Source organism: Sturnira hondurensis, unplaced genomic scaffold (assembly GCF_014824575.4).
Source record: "Sturnira hondurensis isolate 20B ecotype Veracruz unplaced genomic scaffold, ASM1482457v3 Scaffold0000780, whole genome shotgun sequence".
NCBI lineage: Eukaryota > Metazoa > Chordata > Mammalia > Chiroptera > Phyllostomidae > Sturnira > Sturnira hondurensis.
In genome coordinates this window covers 8,372,039-8,380,936 of record NW_028073411.1, presented here as the reverse complement: position 1 = coordinate 8,380,936, position 8,898 = coordinate 8,372,039, and the positions used below count along the sequence as shown (strand labels likewise).

Genomic DNA, 8,898 nt, shown 5'->3' with positions numbered 1-8,898 from the left:
ACTGCATCTTTTTTATTTTGCAGACTTTAATTTCAGAACAAAATAAACAACTAAGAAAAAAACCTGACAATACACAACATCCAAACCCAACGTCACATGTGGGAAGAGAAGGCTGGAGGCCCTTGTATCCTGCCTCAGGCAGAAAGACAGGAGAGGGTAAAAAAAAAAAACCCCACCAGACATCAGCAGAGGCAACCAGGTTTGCTGGGGTCACTTAGGGTTGTAGGGGGAGCCACGGAGTCACTATACAGAGGACACAAGGTTGGAAGGTACAATTTCCTAATCTACTTCTTCTATAGGAGAGGCATCCTCATCTCCCCCGGGGGAGGGGCATGGATCTCAAGAGAAACACCACCACTGGATCCTTCTGCCCTCGCTGTATCTTCATCGGTGCCTCTGCTGAGATTTATCCTGCAGCACGTGTGGTTGGAGTGGGTCTGGGGATCCTCAAGTACAGTTTCAAGAGCCCTGTAGTTTCAAACAGCAACACCGCAAGGTGCTCGACAGCCTTGTCACTCTTGTCTGCCTCCACTTTCGGCACTCACAGTCTCCAGAACAGAGCGGCTGGGGCTGGGGTTGATCTCTGGGTTCCTTTTGACCATCATGTAGCCCAGTGGAGATTTAAAGTGCCTGGGCTTTCAGGATTTCCTCGGTGTTGGCTGTTCACTGTCGGTGCTAGTCACAGTGCAGCCAGGCGAACACATGAGCCTATTGGAGGCAGTCACCATCCCAACCTGCTTATCCAAGATTTCTTTCATGAGTTTGCAGACATTCTCACACCTGGCCTTGCTCTCTTCCATTTTCTTCTTCTCTTCATCATCGGGTAGTCCAGGCCCTCCGGCATAACTGAGACCAGGCTCCTCCCATTAAACTCCTTGAGCTGCCGCACACAGTACTCATTCATATGCTCTGTATATAACTACCTCGAAGCCCTGCTCCCACACTCGCTCCACAAACGCGGAGTGGGCAACCTGCTCTTTGCTCTCACCAGTGGCATAATAGATGGACTTCTGGGTCTCCTCTATGTGAGAGACATAGTTCAAAAGTGAATTAATTTTATTTCAGCCTCGGAGCTGTGAAAGAGCAAAGGCTCAGAAAGTTGTTCTGATTAGTAGAGTCCTTATGGATTCCAGGCTTTACGTTTTTAGAGAATGCCTAGCGGAATTTCTTACAGTTCTTGTTTTGCACCAGCTCAGAGAAAAGCTCAAAGCACTACTTAACTCTGCATTAATGAACAACCTTCAAGATTTTGCTCTGCTGGAGCAATTCTTGGGAGATATCCAGGGGCAGGTCCTCAGAGTCAGCTGCACCACGGATGAATCTGAAATACTCTGGAGTCGGCTGCTCATAGCTGTCCATGATGAACACATGGTGGACCGAGAGTTTGATGTTGTTCTTCTTCTTTTTCTCAACGAGTCCAAAAGGAGCATGACAGGCCTTGAACAGCAATACCATGACTTCCAACTAACTTTCTACTGAGAAGTACTTGACTGCCAAGTGATCTTTCCATTCATTGGTGAAACTCGTATAAAACTCCCCATATTCCTTCTGGGTGATGTCATCAGTGTTTCTTCTCACTAACCCCAGTGGGCTTAGCTTTGTTCAGTGAGTGATTCCCGATCAACACTTCTTCTTAATCTTCTTCATTTTTTCTTACTTATTCTTAGCACTATCATCCTCCTCGCCTGAGTCCACTTCTTCAGTCTCAGGCTTCTCCTCACCATTTTATCTTTCTCCTTTTTCTCAACTTTCTCTTCCTCTGTTTCATCACCACTGATTTCCTTCTCTCGTTCCTTCCCCAAATAAAGGGTGACAGGATAACTTATGAGCTATGAGTACTTGTTCGCCACTTCTTTGACCTACCTCTCCTTTAAGTACTTTGTCTGCTCTTCTTTGAGGTAGAGGGTAGATCACTGTGGGGGAGCTTTGCCCACAGAGCCCCCTGCTCCACTGCAGATGAGATTAAGTCTACCAAGACAGGATCTGCTTGGGGAGGAAAGGTGGCCAATCTTTCAAAGGAGAAGGGCCAGGAGCCTGTTCCTCAATGGACTGTCACTGAGTTTAATTTGCATAGGAATGCAGGGTGTATACGTAAAGCTCATCAATCATTGTCAGGCAGTAATGATCAAATAATAGATAACAGTCAAAGAGCTATGAGGGCTTATTCTGAGTCAGGGTCAGATAGCTAAAGTGTCAAAAAACTTTGGGGAAACACACTCATTCTATGCTTGGACCCTTATCATTTAAATTGAGGGTATTCTTAGCAAAGCATGTTTCACATGATTTTATGCATTCTTTCTTAGGCCTGATTGCCCCTGGGAACCTGCCCTTTCCAGTACAAGGCTGCACCCACCTCCCACATTGTTTCAGGCTTAAGTCAGGCAGGGCAAGTAAGGCAGCCAAGAGATCAGGAGACTTCTCCAAGACAGAATGAGGACTCAATCTATATCAAAGCTGAGGGGTGAGGGCCCATCACCCCCTTTTTCTATAGCCCCCCAAGTCCTTCCTTGAGGGCCCCTTTGTGACTATGCCTATCTTAGGTCATCTTCCTTTGAGAAATCTCACTCATCCTTGGCTAACCAGTCATCCTCCCAGGGCCAAGCAGGGTGAAGTGAAAGGGGGCAGAGGGCGTGCCCCTGCCAGGGAGATAAGCTTTGTCTCCTTAGTGGCTTATGGTCCCAAGATCTCTTTACTCAGCCTTAGTCATGGGAGGTTACAACTTCTGAAACCAGGCAGGGTGGTTCGCAACAGATCACTCTGGTACCCTAGAGAATGGGTTTATCACAGTCAGCTTGTAAGTGAAGAAAACCCTAGCTGAACATCCCCAGGCACACTACTCATCATCATTGTGCTTTTGTGATCATCACCACTTCCGCTGCCACCAGGTAGTCAGAATAAAAGAAAACAACAAATTGTCCAATCATGGAGATGTCCGTCTTAGTCTGAAGACCGTCCATTAATGCTTTAGTATCAGGGTTCACAATGGTTCCCAGATTATTTATGGATTAGCTCTGGTCATGTCAATGCCTGTGTCCACCAAAGGCAGGGTGCATTCCTGGGATTTGAGGATGATGTCAGTTTTCAGCTCTTTACCACTGTCCAACTTGGAAGGGTCAATCAGTCCCTCCTAGTATATATTGTCCGAGACATTACTGATTAACTCCCCAAAGGGAATGTCCTTGTTGAAATAGGAGGCATTGATAATGAAAGACGTAAGCTGGGCAATTTTCTGCCCAGAAGGCAAAAGTCTCTACTTCCTTCTCTCCACTGTGTACCTTGAAGGTGAAAAGATGCAGTCACTAGACAGCAAGATGGGCAGGGACTGTGTTTGGCTCACACACCAAAAGAACCATGCTTGAGGGTAACTCAAGAGTGACTTAAACAAATCTTACCCTTGCTTCTGAACTTGAAGTCAAGTTAGTCTCACTTGCACCCCAAATAATTCCAACTAATGAAATCTTACTTCTATCGCCTTGTAATAAACTCCTAGCTATTTATATGGCCTGGCTGTGTTCTTTTTCCTTTTCCTCTCTTTTGCTATACACCTAAGGATCCTATTGCTTTATAGTTTGTCTCCAAAGGAATAGAAACTTTACACATTTTTATTCTATTAATGCATGCCTGTATGTTTAAAATTTGGCATACATTTTGAACATCTATTTCTCTTAAAATGCCATCACTCATTTTAGAATAAATCATTTACTCTGGCTCATGAGATGAGCATTGTATCTCCTTTCCTCCACATCCTACAACTCTCACATTTTACAGAATAATTCTAAATTTTACAACTAGGTGGTTAGTACTAATGGAATTGCTACATTATTCATTTAATATCCATTTGTATCCATTTTAGCAAGTGTTTGGAAATCAACAGTGGCCATATGTTTTACCTGTCTGAGGCATTACAATTATTCAGTTCTCAGGTGGCCTGAGTATTTTCTAGATAATATTTTTTCAAAAAATATTTAGATTCTTTATGTCATGAATCCTTAGAAGGATATGAAGCATGTTCCCCCTTTCATATGTCATATAGGACAGGATCAGATTTGATTATATCTAAGGAAAACAGTCAAATGAACAATGCCTTAAATACATTAATACATAGAAGAAGCCTGAGCATAGGAAGTGCAGCCCTCACCAGGCAGAGTCAAGAGTGTTGTTGGCGACCCAGCTTTGTGCTTTCCCAACCCTGGAGCGTTGTACTCATGAGCCAGATGACTGTTCCTGCGCATGTCATCATATTGAGGGTATCTACTCTCTGAGCAGAAGAATAAATGAAAAGAGAGATGGGGAAAGGATGTTGCTCCTCCCTGTCTACACACTTTTACTCACATTTCATTGGGTAATAAGAAGAAAATAGTCACATGAACATACACAATCATAAAGGTTTTTTTTTTTAATGTGCCTGACTATACACAAAGGGGAAAAAAAGGAAATTTGAAAGCACATACAAGTGCTAGTCACACATTTAAGCATTATCTTTAATGAGTACATACAATTTGAGGGTTATAAATAGTATTTCTAAAATTTCTGTCAATATCACTCCATTCTCTCTGTGCCTTTTATAAAAAGAGAAGAAATAATCCATATTTTCTATTTTGTAAGTAATATATTTTCTTCTGCTTCTTTACAATAGGTGCTTGTTGAAATTGTTCTTTATCTTTGAGATTATAAAGAAAAATACAAATATATATGTATACATACTTTTTATTAATGGATTCAGTATTTAGTGGTCCCTTTAAATGTTAAAATTATAGTCTTTTCCCTCTCAGAAAAGTGTTTTCCTATTACATATTTGATTTTTGTTTCCCTTTTATTTACTCTTATTTTACTCTCTGGCATTTGTATTAGTATTTTTTTAATATTTTATTTATTTATCTTTAGAGGGGAAGGGAAAGAGAGAGAGAAACATCAATGTATGGTTGCTTCTCGTGCATCCCCTGCTGGGAACTGGCCTGCAACCCAGGCATGTGCCCTGACTGGGAATCGAACCTCGATCATCTGGTTCGCAGGCCCGCGCTCAATCCACTGAGCTATACCGGCCAGGGCTGGCATTTGTATTATTAATACACTGGTTTTCTTAGAGCTCTACTTTCATTAACTTACCTTTTCTCTTATCTTTTGTGTTTTCTTTTTCCTTAATTTTGTAAAAAAATTATTTATTTTTAGACAGAGGGGAAGGGACGGAGAAAGAGAGGGAAAGTTCAATGTATGGTTGTCTCTCATATGCCCCCTACTGGGGATCTGGCCCGAAACCCAGGCATGTGCCCTGACTGGGAATTGAACTGGTGACCCTTTGATTTGCAGGCCAGCATTCAGCCCACTGAGCCATACTAGCCAGGGCTGTATTGTCTTCCAGGAGAATTTCATTAGCTGATTTCTTAATTCTCTAATCGAGAGTGTCACTTATAATACATTTCCTTATTTGTCTGAGTTGTGCTTTATAAAATTTAGTAATAATGTTTTTTCCCAGGAATACAAGTTTCTAATTTCATATTGTCCCATATTATACAATACATTCAGACTCTCAAATTTTCTTGTGAAAAAGAAGTGAGAGAACTTTGGGGTTTCTTTCCTCTTTTATATAGTAGGTCTACTTTTCAGAAATGCATTTGTACCAATTCTTCTACACTACCTTTTGTTAGATCACAGAGTCCTTGCCGATCCCTAGTGATTTCTCTCTGCATGTTCTTAAACAAGAGGTCTGTGTTGGCCTAGTAGTATGACTTGTGGCTTATTTTTCAGAGATCATGTTTAAGTTGTCTTCCCCTGAAAAAGAGATGGCCAATGTTCATATTTTCTGTGGTTTGATTGTGACGTACTGGGGATCCGGAGGGCCACCAGCATAGGGACAGATGTATTTCTGCTTTTCTAGCCGGTCCTATCCAGCCACTAAAGCAGGTGACAGATTTCTGTCCTACTCCAGCTTGTAAGGTAGCCACGAGTTAACTCTGAGTTGCATTTTCAAATGGAAAGGTAAACGTTATTATGAACCCATGCCTTAAGGAAAATCCCTTAGTATTGCAAGTGGAGGTGGCTGTTTCTCCCTCCATGTTTCTTGTACATCAAGAGAGTTTTGAAGAAGTCTGCTGTGGCCAGTCACAGGAGTGCGAAGATCTCTGACATATGGTAGTCACCTCACATCACCCAGCTGGCTACCTCTCACCTCCCTTCCTAATTATTCCAAGCTTGGGTTCTTATTTTCCAGATCTTGCGGTGAGGAAATCTACCCGCCTGCCTAACAGACAGACCTCTCCTGTGTCTCCGTCTGCTTGATACTTGCCAACAGTTTTTCAAAGATCGCTAGTCTTGATGGAACTCCTGTGCTTCCAAAGGCGTGATAAATATAGTCTTATTTTTAGGCTCCTTGCATAATGATTTTTGTGAGTAAGAAGTAAATGCATAAGCATGGTTAACCGTTTTGAAACAGAACTCTGAAAAATGCTGTTTCAGCAACACCATTGTACAAAGGCCAATATTTTTAACTACAAATACGTTTTAAAATGTTTCCACTAATCACAATATCTGTTTATGCCGGATAAAGTATTTTAATTATTTTGAGAGACATAACCTTGTTTTAGCATTTAATGTTGGCAAACTTTATATATACATAAATGTTATAACACTAAATACATATTAACTTAACCCCCAAACTAGCTTTATTATAATTAAGGAGGACTGCATTGATAAACAGGATAAAACTCTAATATTTCAGGTTTTGCATAACAGAATCATGCGGTTGGTATTTTTTCCATTGTGTATCTACATTGTTAACCAAATCACGTGCTAAAAATGTCAATGGTCTCCCAGACTCTGAGGCCTGTGGGGCAAATTTTTATCTTTAATTAAATTTGGTAATACCTATCTGTCAGGTTGAAAATGATTTTTATCTGGTTAACTTCATTAACCATATCATAATATTTTTTTCCTTTCTTTAACAGAAAAATATTAAGTGCATGCTCACAACCGTCCATAACTATAACACGTCCATGCTCTCACAGAGGCCAAGCCCGCCTCTGTCTCTGCTGTGATCAGAGGGACCGCTGAATTCTGCCCCGTCTGGTCCCCAGAGTCCTCTCGGCAGTCATTGGGTGGATCCCTGTGGCCCTGGTCAGCAAGAGATGACAGGACATTTTAATTGGAAACTTACAAAAAGTTAAAAATTACTTTTAAAAATTTATTGGGGAAAACTTAACCCATATTTTAAAAACCTTCATAGATAAAGATTGCCAAATTGTTGACCTAAAGTAAAAATAAACCCCAAATAATGTACTATGTAATTGTAATTACAATGCTTTTCTCTCATCGTTGGTAATAGTAACAGTGATGACGATGACGATGGCCCTGACCTCTTTCTCTTAGATTGTCAAATTAAAACAATGAGAACCACCAGCACAACAATAGTCATCTGGGATGAATGAATCAAAATTATACTTTTTGGGGGGTCAAATTGCCAAAAATAGGTTTTTTGGTGAGCTGTAGAATTTTGGTAACTAGTTTATGCTTCCTCTGAGATGAAAACGGTTGAAAATTGCAGGCATAGGCAACAGTTAATGAAGACATAACCAGATAAAGCCAGAAATGTTCTAAAATGGTTTGGAAAGGCCTCATAGATTAGGTTACATTCGTACTGAGATGGAGTTTTCGAGTGAAAATGTTAGAGGAAACGTGGCGATACTTTACTTTCGGTTATTTTATTAGGCCGAGAGAGCCAGGGGAGATGACCCTCAGCCCAAGTGCATTTGGGGGAGGAGATAAGTAACAAGGTCAGGAGAACAAGGCTTCCTCAGAGAACACACCTGAGTAAGTCATCCGGTGTGGATTAAGCTCACACCCTGTCTGCATTAAGCAGTCTTCTCCGCTCAGCTGCCCTGCAGCTTTGGTTCTCTTACTGTCATTCGCCCGTTTAACAAGGAGAGAGAAACTGCGGCCCGATATGAGTGTTCCCCAAGAACGTGCTGCAACCAGGACGCGAATTGCCACCATCAGACTTCCACCCCGAGGTCTCCACGGTGACCCCACGGTGTCTCCAGCGGCGGCAGCGGAGAGACCTCCCGGGTGGAGTTCCCAACCGCTGAACAGAAGCGCGGGCAGTACTTCAGAGGAGTGAGGTTCAGAGAAAGGCAAAGGGAGAATGAGCTGGATCTGGCAGTTGGCTCCCCCGACAAGGCCTTGAGGGGCTGGGGCAGCACCGGAAACTCGATGGTTCGCTCCAGGGTGATGTTTCTTCAGAAGAGCATGGCAGTCAAGGAGGACAGGCCTTGCCAGCGTTCCGATAACCAAGGTATCGCGGTGCAGCCAGACCTCCGTCAGCTCCGTCTGGAGATAAACCCCAAACTGCCTTACTGAGGATTAAACCCCACAAGCGGGGCTCCTTTAAAATCTCTTGGATTTCAACAAAATTTTCCCATTGATAAATTTGGCTGCTTCTCCAAATTAAAATCTAATTCTCACCCTTTAAAATTCTCCTATAAAGTATACTCGGAAAAGAACATTAATGCAATTAATACAGGGGGAATTACTCCTTGTAAGGTTAAAGAAATTTTGTTTGGATCATTTTATTGTCTTGTCAGTAAAGCATTAAAAGCTTGATATAGTTAGTTAAAAATGTTCTAGACTTTCCAGTTTTGGTGATCCTGTAATCTGAACATGGAATTTTTAAATTTATGAGTTGGTTAATTTGGTATAAATCGAAGGGGGCATATTTTAAAAAAGAGTAAACCGTCCGCTATATTCTCACTGGATTCTAAAGCTCATGTTTAAAATGATATAAGTACTTTTTTACTTTTAAGTGACAGTTCAGTGTTAATTTTTCTGATCTCACATGCAGTTAGTTGGAAAGTCCCTTTATCACAGCTATGACTAATTTATTTTTAATTGCATACAGATATTGCTTAA

General features: G+C 41.6%; 1 pseudogene; it reads right to left on the bottom strand.

The window, feature by feature from the left end:
* Positions 1-293: 293 nt before the first annotated feature.
* LOC118989548 (heat shock protein HSP 90-beta-like) lies at positions 294-7,898 on the bottom strand (annotated as a pseudogene).
* Positions 7,899-8,898: the final 1,000 nt, after the last annotated feature.